We start from the raw sequence: 9,424 nt of genomic DNA on the forward strand, positions 1-9,424 counted from the left end.
TATATTTTGACAACTAAATCCTAGATTAATCAGGAATACATTAAAACGTAATGGTTGATCTTGGCGGGGACCCAAACGTTAATCGTGACTGACTGAATCTATAAACTAAATTACATCCTAACTAAACATAAATGCAAAAGTACGTACGAGTTTTAGCTTTAGGAAATAACGTATTTAGTGAAAAATCTACCAAATGGATTCTTGAACAGTTACTACCAATAGATAGTGTTATTTATTAGCGGACCCGACAGACGTTGTCCTGTCTTAACAATGAATATGAATGGCTCAAATATAAGTCTTTCCTCAAAATTCTGGGGCCGTGGGGTTCAAGTGCACAGGCGCTAATTAAAGATTTAAGTTGGCGCCTAGTATATAGTACTGGTGACCCCAGAGGTGATGCTTTCCTCGCTCAACGAATAAGTATCGCAATACAGCGAGAAGATGCCAGCGTTAAAGGTACACTGCCTCAGGGACCAAATCTTCTAAATTTGTTTTAATTTTCTTTTTATTATGACTTGGTAGGTTAAGAAAATTGTAAATACTGTATTTGATTGTAATGTTTAGGTTATAATAGACGATATAAAATGTATATACAAAAGGGATAAACATATACATTTTTATTTATTAGAAACATATATTTATATGTACATAATGTATTGGTTGTCTACAAGAGATCGCTCGAAAGCGATAAGGCCGCGAGTTGCCCTCCTTTCCATTTAATTATGTCAATTGTATTATATTTCTATAAGCAACGAAGTGAATAAATATAATATACGAATAAATTTAAAAACTACTTAACTGATTTCAATTATTTTTTCATAATAGTACGTATATAATGTAGCTCAGACCACTAAATAAACATATGAATCGGATACCCTTTACGATTTACATACAAAATAAAACTACACATAACAAACCAATCTGTAACTAAAATCAATGATCTAAGGGTAAAGTCGTAAAGAAACTTTTATTGCTTACTCTTTATCGCCAGTGAGATTGGCTAGTCTTAATAAAGTAATTAAAAACAAATAGAATGTTAATAAAAGTCTCAAAAGTTTTTATGTGTTTTACTTGGTTCGATAATCTGATGCAATTCACTATTCTATCGAACTTTAACATTTGTTCTCTTTATTGTTCGGATAAGAAATCTTTATAGTACAGTCAAACCTGGATAAGTGAGAGTTCGAGGGACCGTGATCTCATTTTCTCTTATAGAGGTTTCTCACTAACCCGAGTTTCTAGCTTACAGAGTTAAAGAAGGGGACAGTCTCAAATAGAGGTCTATCAAACCCTCTGACCAGCTGTTACTAGCTGAAAAGCTCTGGATTCCTAAATTTATGTCGAAGTCTTTAAAAATGCATTTAACTGCCTCTTATAGAGGTATAGGCAAGTATCAATCTCACTTATGGTTTGTACGTGAGGTTCACGCGTGATCAATACATTATACACACTACAGGTTTATACGTATATATACAGGTTTCATGTTTCTCACTTATAGAGGTTTTAGGAGGGCAAAATGACGGGTAAATACTCTGATTAATAGAGTTTTCTCGCTTACCCAGTTGTCACTTACTCCGGTGTGACTGTATATAGCTATATTTGGTGAGAATCGTACGTAATGGTCTATGGCATGGTGAAATCAGAGAAGGTTATTGCGCTCCACCAACTCCATGGTTCAGTTGTGTCCCTTTAGCGACCACTTTGATGTGTTTTTGAGGGGTTAAAATTATTTTTTTAGCTAAGGTGTATTGTTAGCACGCAAGTTATTGTTTTTAAGCATATTAATATTTGAAAATCCAAATATTTCCTATACACCACAGCGGAATACAAAAGTATATATAAAACGCCTACAATAACGCGTTGAAACATTTAACATTGAAATGATTTATTTCATAAATACGGCGGCCGTAACTCTACATTACAGCTTTTTTGTTTACAAAGCTCTGTGTGCAAATTGTATATTGTTATTCGATGGATTTAAAAAACATTCAAGATATCGATCTTCATAATACATAACTTAAAAGTTACGTAAAGTTTTGCTACAATCCTGGGTTTTGTCCTCTCATTTCTCTTGATAATCGTAGAGGCTTCAGCGCGCGACTCTCATCCCTGAGGTCGTAGGCTCGATCCCCGGCTGTGCACAAATGAACTATGTGCGCATTAAACTTTCGCCCGAACGGTGAAACGGTGTGTCAGGCACACTAATCGCCTACTTGCCTATTAGATTGAAAAATGATCATGAAACAGATTCAGATATCTGAGATCCAGACACAAAAAGGTCATAGCCACAAAGCTTTTTTTTGAAAAGTCAACTTTTCAGCAGAATAGTGAGAACTTTAATAATTCCTGCGATTTTTAACGTTTCTAACGTGTGAATTAATGTTAATAATTGTTTCGTCTTCCCCATATAAATAGGGCATAGAGAAACTGATTCGATGATTTTTCCAGACCAATAAGCACCTGTGACGTTCATGACGTTAAAAAAGTTTTCACGAGTCATACGTTATATTTGAGTTTATCTATTTTTATCGCGAAGTTCCAAACAATTCTATTTCATTTGGTATATTTGAACATCTGTTGTCATGAATCATTCTAGATACGTAATGTTTTGTAATTTGATGGATTCATTTATAGACTATTTGTGTTACTAGGAGTATAATTAAATAAAACATCAATAAAATTATTTTTGCATACATTTAGTTCGAGCGAATGTTAGATGCGCATATACACAGAAAGTCCATTGGAGGACAGCCTGAGATCGAACCTACGACCTTAGGGATAACAGTCGCACACTGTAGCTTCACTAGACCTACACTGCCAGTGTCAGTATGCCTGAAAAGTTGAAATTGGCTTAGTAATTATCGAAAAGAAAATCTGAAATGGTGGTTCACGCACCGTTCGTTTATGATCGCCATTTTGGATTTAGACAGCCTGTAAAGGGTGGAAATTTCTGTCTAAAATTAATGCAAGGTTAACTGGTAACCCGACAGTGCTATCTACTAATATAATACTTTGTAAAACTTACGGAAAATTTATATCCAATATAATTTATGAAATATCTTCGATCTCTAGAAAATAGACTCGGTCATGTGTTGCTGTGGCTAAGGTTTTTGTTATATAACGTAGTAGTAAACTATTCAAGGGAAACGGTAGAAGAAAACCAGTTATGGCGACTACCATGCTTTTTTGGTAGTTATGCCATTAAATTGTAGCTTATGTGAAAAGTTGGTACTTTCAACACAGCGCCATCTGTTAGAATTGTGTCTGTCATATAGTGAACAACTTTGCAATAAAATAATGTTGCGGTTATAGAGATTTCAGTTATCCTATCTTGTAAGTTAGATCAAACTGCAAACGGTGTGCAAATTTGATTGAAATCGGTCAAGTAGTTTAGAAGTCCATAGCGGAAAAACAACGTGACGCGTAATTTATATACATTAACATAGTTAATTAATACCAAAAATATATGCAATAAATATTGTCTATGGTTCTTAATTGTGTGAAGTCCATTAAAAATAGCCGAAACCTTTTAATTAATGGCAAGGTCAGTCGAAATGTCAGGCGTTGAATTACGCGCGATGTCAAATTAATGAGTGGCAGCGTGGCGTCTGTCAACTAATTGAATTCTAGCGAAACGTATTGGTGACACTTACTGAATCTAAATAAGAATGAGACACGGGTGGATATTTCATACGGAATCTTTAAAAAACCGCCTCTCTTACTTATATTTTACTTCAAATTAATATCAAAATCCAAATAGTCATTAAAAGAAGCAGTTTTGAAGAAATAATTCTAATAATTACTGGCGCAGCGGCGCAAAGTGTGCCTCCCAATAATAGTAATTCTAATAGAAGAATATACTTATTACTTAGTCCCATTAAATAAAAACAAAATCAGTCAAATATACAGTGTAATATAGTACTCATATAATCTTTCAACTTGTGTTGAGAAAGAAAGTTGACATGTTCTGTTTTATTGTAATTCAACAGTAGTTGTGATTCGGTTGTGACTGCTTCTTAACTTCATTTTTTTTTTTTTGGGGCGCTCACAGTGAGTCTCCATCGGGTTCTGTCTTGAGCTTCGTATTTCACCTCGCTCCAAGTCTTTCCTTCTTTATTGCTACTGCTTATATTACTATTTTTTGTCTCGCTTTATTTATCGATGGATTTAGTTAACATAATCCATTTATCCAAATTTATTAAATTTAGTCACCGGAAAGTTCAGTAAGAGTTGACAAGAAAACTTATCAACAAACTCATCAACGCTGTAATACAAATCTCCCTATAAACGTCAAACTCTCTTTACAATACAAAGAAAACTTGAATAGCGAATATCTATCAGTATGTTTTCAAAGCAAATATTTAGTTCCGCGGCACTTTAACTTCAATTCATTACTTGATGTTCCACTGGCAGTGTCTTCTCTTAATTGCATGCTAATGTACACACACCTTCTGTTGTCTCAAGTATAAATCACGAAGTGTGGGTGTGTATGTATGTTAATTATAATATAGGCAAGTAGGTTTTCTAGATCTTTGCTTGCATCTGCTTCTTTGTTCTTTTTTTTAGTGATCAGTCTAATCTAATCTAGATTTGCTTGATCGATTCTTCAGTCTAAGACTAATTCCTTACGATGTTCACCTTCACCGAACCAGCCAGTGGTATATGCGCACATAGAAAGAAAAGCCTTTTAGTGCACAATCGTGATTCTAACATTCTCAGGGTCGCAAGCTTAAGTCACTACACTGCTCTGAAAACTGCTTTTTATTCAAAAGAATTTCAGAAGGTGACGAGTTCTTCTCATCCGTGTCGTCCTTAAATTGAAAACTGGCAGTTAATATTTTAGACTTAATATTAGTACAAGATTACCAGCATGTATCAATATTTTGACTTTACTTGACCAACGCCAAATGTATTAATAAACAAAACCTTTTATTTCAGATTCTTTACATTTATATTTCTTTCATCTCATTATTTCCTAGGTATCTGTGTGCCCCTTTGTAGCAAAGGCCCACTTGGGCACAAGTTTAATACTTTGTTGCTCCACATTTCTTTTCCTCTTACTGCCCCGCCCATTTCCACATAAGTTTCTTTATTTCCATTGTGTCATCTGTTTCTTTAGTTATTAATTGATGTATTATTTATTTTATCTATTCCTCTCTTCCATATCACACATCGTTCCATCGTTCTTAGACACACCTGCAGTTTTCTATGTTGCGCTGCTCTCCAACCTTTGCTATTCTTGTGTCAACTTCTTATATAGTCTGATCGAGGTACGAATATTCATTCATATTTAATAATACATGCTTTATTTTAATAGTATTTGAAATTCATCATTGCTTTGATTTTCTCGGCAATCATTTTAAGAACGACAATCTTGCTTTCCGAGCCAAATTCTGTGACCATCCTCTCCTTGTAATAAGGCAAATAAAATCAGATCGTCTGAAAACCTTAAGTGGGTCAATCTTATACCGTTTATTATTAGGCCGTATTTATCCCAACTTGGCTTTCTGAACATTTCATCCAGAACCAGAAATGTATTAAACGTAGTTAATGTTCCGTCGTCCGTTACGCTAATTTATTTCCAATATACCTTATAGTGATAAGGACAAAACATTACAGAATCTGTTTGAGGCGTTACTCATAGTTTTCGTTTCTAAATACTTGAATAAATCATTTCCTCATTTGCCAGTTCTTCTCGTTAGTTCTACACCCTTGATTTTAACTAGTAGCAAATTTAAAAACTGTTTTTTATGGTTCAAGTTCATAGGCGTTAATTAAAGATATTAAGTTGGCATCTGGTAATACCGGTGAACCCAGAGCCAGTAATTTAGTCGCTAAACGAATAAGTATCGCAATACAGCAAGGAAATGCCAGCATTAAAGGTACACTTCCACAGGAAGAGAAAAGACTTGGAGCGAGGTGAAATACGAGGCTCAAGACCGAACGTGATGGTGACTCACTGTTGACGCCTTCTGCCCCATCTTGGGGTTATAGGGCATTAAGAAAGCCACGGGAACCAAACTCTTTTAATTTGTTTTAATTTTCTTTTCATCAATTTATAATTATTATTATTACTATGAAGTTTAAGACTATTTATTGATTTTTTGGTTATGACGTTCATAAGTGTACATTAAGTGTATATGAATAATAGATATCGATTTTATTTTCCTACTTAACCCCTTCTTGGACTATGAATTATTACTATTATTAACTATAATTTTAATACTCAACCAATGCGTTCAACTGAACTACGATACCTGTGAATGTTATTATTCGTTATCTTTAAATTTGCAATATTTTCTAAGGGGAAGAGCAGAGATAACAGAGATCACAGACCCCAAACGATGTCATATCACGCGTCATCCACTCTCATTACATCATACGCGCTAGTTATGGACGCTTTTGATCTAACTCTTGTTGTCCGAGAAACATAAATACGTTATCTGTTATACGTATAGAAAAAAATTAAATACACCAAGTGCCCAACAATGGGGAAAACTCGTATTACAACCGTTTTCGGACTCAGGTGTCTCTAACTCTTTTATTTCTACTTTACTCCGTTCTACCTTGGACTCATGCTACCCATAGAGCTCCATTGGAGCAGAAATCCCGTTGTTGCTCGTTATTGTAAACCTATTTTAAAAGAGTAAGTGTGGAGTTTCTTGCCCATTCTTCTCCACACGAAACTACCTTTTGGAAGGGGCAACTAGAATCATCTTTATATTTTTTCTTTATACGTTCAAAAGTGCCATTTTAGATGGTCTAATTGAAATAAACGATTTGACTTTGACTTTGACTTTCCAGTTAGGGTTACACCTGAAGGGATTCCTAGAGGTGTTAGGTTCTTAGTTCCACCCAGGTATTAAAATGTCCTGACTTATCAAATCAATCGCTACACTAGCTGGTATAATCTTTTAGTTTCAAAATAACAAAAACTCGTCTCTGCACTTTTTAATATATTGGAAATAAATATTTAGTAGTGTTGGCCTAGTGGCTTCAGCGGGCGACTCTCATCCCTGAGGTCGTAGGTTCGATCCCCGGCTGTGCACCAGCGGACTTTCTTTCTAAAATTCGCTCGAACGGTGAAGGAAAACATCGTGAGGAAACCGACATGTCGTAGGCACAGGAGGCTGAACAGCTACTTGCCTATTAGATTGAAAAATGATCATGAAACAGATTCAGAAATCTGAGGACCAGACCAAAAGAGGCTGTAGCGCCACTGATTTTTTTTTAAATAAATATAGTCTATAGTGCTCGGGAATTATGTACCTAATTCTCTAAAAGAATTTTCGCAATCAAAATGTTCAAATCCTCTTTTTATATCTCTGCTAAGTTTACAGTAACGTCTGGCATCCTGGCCGATAGCCGATATAGACATTAAAGAACCGTTATATAAATCTATTTTATATTACAGAGAATAAATAAAATCCGAATAATTATTCCGAAAATACAAGTTAAATAAATACATTTTCATCACGAGCCGTGTTTATTTTCCTTATCTCTTAACCTTCAAAAGATTATTATAAGTGCTGGCGTATTTAGTATTACTGTGAATTATTACTTACTAATACTTTATCCAGAATTATACCAATATATAATGAACCGATCAGCGTTTTATGTGGTAAAACTAAACATACATACTTTCATTATTTTTTCAATTAATTGTTTGACTTGCTTGATATCGAACGTTCTATGGATCGGCAAAAGAATTAAAATTGGCATTGTAATATTACGAAAAAAGTAAAAGCAAGATAATTATAGAAACAAACATAAAAACTCTTATTAGATAATTTCAATAATTACGGACAGAAATAAAATAAAAATATCTAAAACTCACCAAATCCCAATAAATCCAATTTCCAAATTTCAAACCGAGCACACAACTCTTACAGTTTACACACACGATTTGCAAGCGTCAAAAAGTCCATAAATACACGAAAACAAAACACCAGACTATCTTATTTTTACATTTGCCTACAATAACAACATATTACGGTGTATTTTCCTTCTAATTCGCTTTAAATCGAGTCATTGCGAATTCCTTAGTCACTCCCGTCAAACAAACGGAAAACATCACATGGAATCACGGAATTTTCTGATTTAAACATGAGAGACGTATTCCCTCCCCGACGCTCTGACGTTCACTGAAAAGCAGAAAATTGAAGCTGAACGGACCCTATCATTTCAACAAATCTATACAGACTATAAGAGAAAGTACACGTTAGTCTGTCCCTTTTCCCCACACCCTTTTGCGTTAACACCGTCTCGCTCTACGTTATCCTGGCCATTAACAAAACCAGAAAAAAATAAAAAGGATCAAATTACGCTTCCATAAAGTGAAATAGAGCCATGATTTTCAATTTGACGTGACGTTATAGTGACATACATTTTGGCGGGAATATAGAAGTCTCAGCAAAGTCAGGTATTCGTTATATTTACTTATTTTTTGGGGACTATATATTTTATTAGCACAGTCGTAAGACACATTTGCATACTATAGGTAGGGTAGTAGTTAAATAGTAGGTAGGTAGTAGTTAATTTCTTGTAATGGTAATTGCAATCATATACCTATAGTTAAAGTATTTGTCTTTATTAAAGGGTTTAAGTAACGTTAAACCAAAATAAACTCAAACCGACTCTGAGTACAGCGGTAACTAAATATTTATTTCGCGTTAGATTTACGAAAAGATACAAAGAAATAAAAGTCGTGTAACGACTACCAAATTCAGATACTGCCTTTGGAATATATTAAGTTTCATTTCCTAAACGAAGTCAAATGGTAAATATGAGGTGCATATAATATGAGGTGACTTGTAGTTTTATAGACCTACATTAGTTGCATTCCATTTAAAAAATGTTCGTGTTAACAAAAAGCTATTAACTAACGTTTTATTTATTTTACAGCTCACGTCAAATGTCTTTGGATACAGATTTCTCCAAGTAGTCATTAAGTATATTTTATTTATTTATTTTTTAATAGCCTCACGCAGAGCGTATTGCCACAGACAAAGGTAAGGAAAACGGAATAGTAAAGAAAAATAATTTTACACCGAATGAACATTACATCGATAAAGGATAGGATCAGCAGGATATAAAACTATCTCTAATACAAAATACTACATTATGGAAAGGAACAGTAATTAATAAAATATATATCATACAAAATACGATTTGTATACATATGTATTTATAATTTTATATTATTTACAGTAAGAAATAAACATAACTTTTTATATATATTATTATTTAAAGATGAAAGCAGAACAGGAACAGATGTAGGTAACGGGATACTAGAAGAAGGATGAGAATGATCGAATAACATGGAGTGGTTATACCGGGGACAGGACAGAATGATATGGTTTAAATCACCAATATTCAGCCCACACTCACACATTTCACTATCAATAATATGAAATCTGGAAAG

At 34.1% G+C, this 9,424-nt stretch overlaps 1 protein-coding gene across 1 annotated transcript in view; it reads right to left on the minus strand.

Moving 5' to 3' along the window:
* The window catches only part of LOC125055268 (diacylglycerol kinase 1), a 70,369-nt gene extending 62,215 nt beyond the window's left edge, over positions 1-8,154 (minus strand). Inside the window, exon 1 of the mRNA XM_047657657.1 lies at positions 7,838-8,154. The gene's annotated coding sequence lies outside the window, so the exon portion shown is untranslated. The remainder of the gene's footprint in view (positions 1-7,837) is intronic.
* Positions 8,155-9,424: the final 1,270 nt, after the last annotated feature.

This window comes from Pieris napi, chromosome 13 (assembly GCF_905475465.1).
Source record: "Pieris napi chromosome 13, ilPieNapi1.2, whole genome shotgun sequence".
NCBI lineage: Eukaryota > Metazoa > Arthropoda > Insecta > Lepidoptera > Pieridae > Pieris > Pieris napi.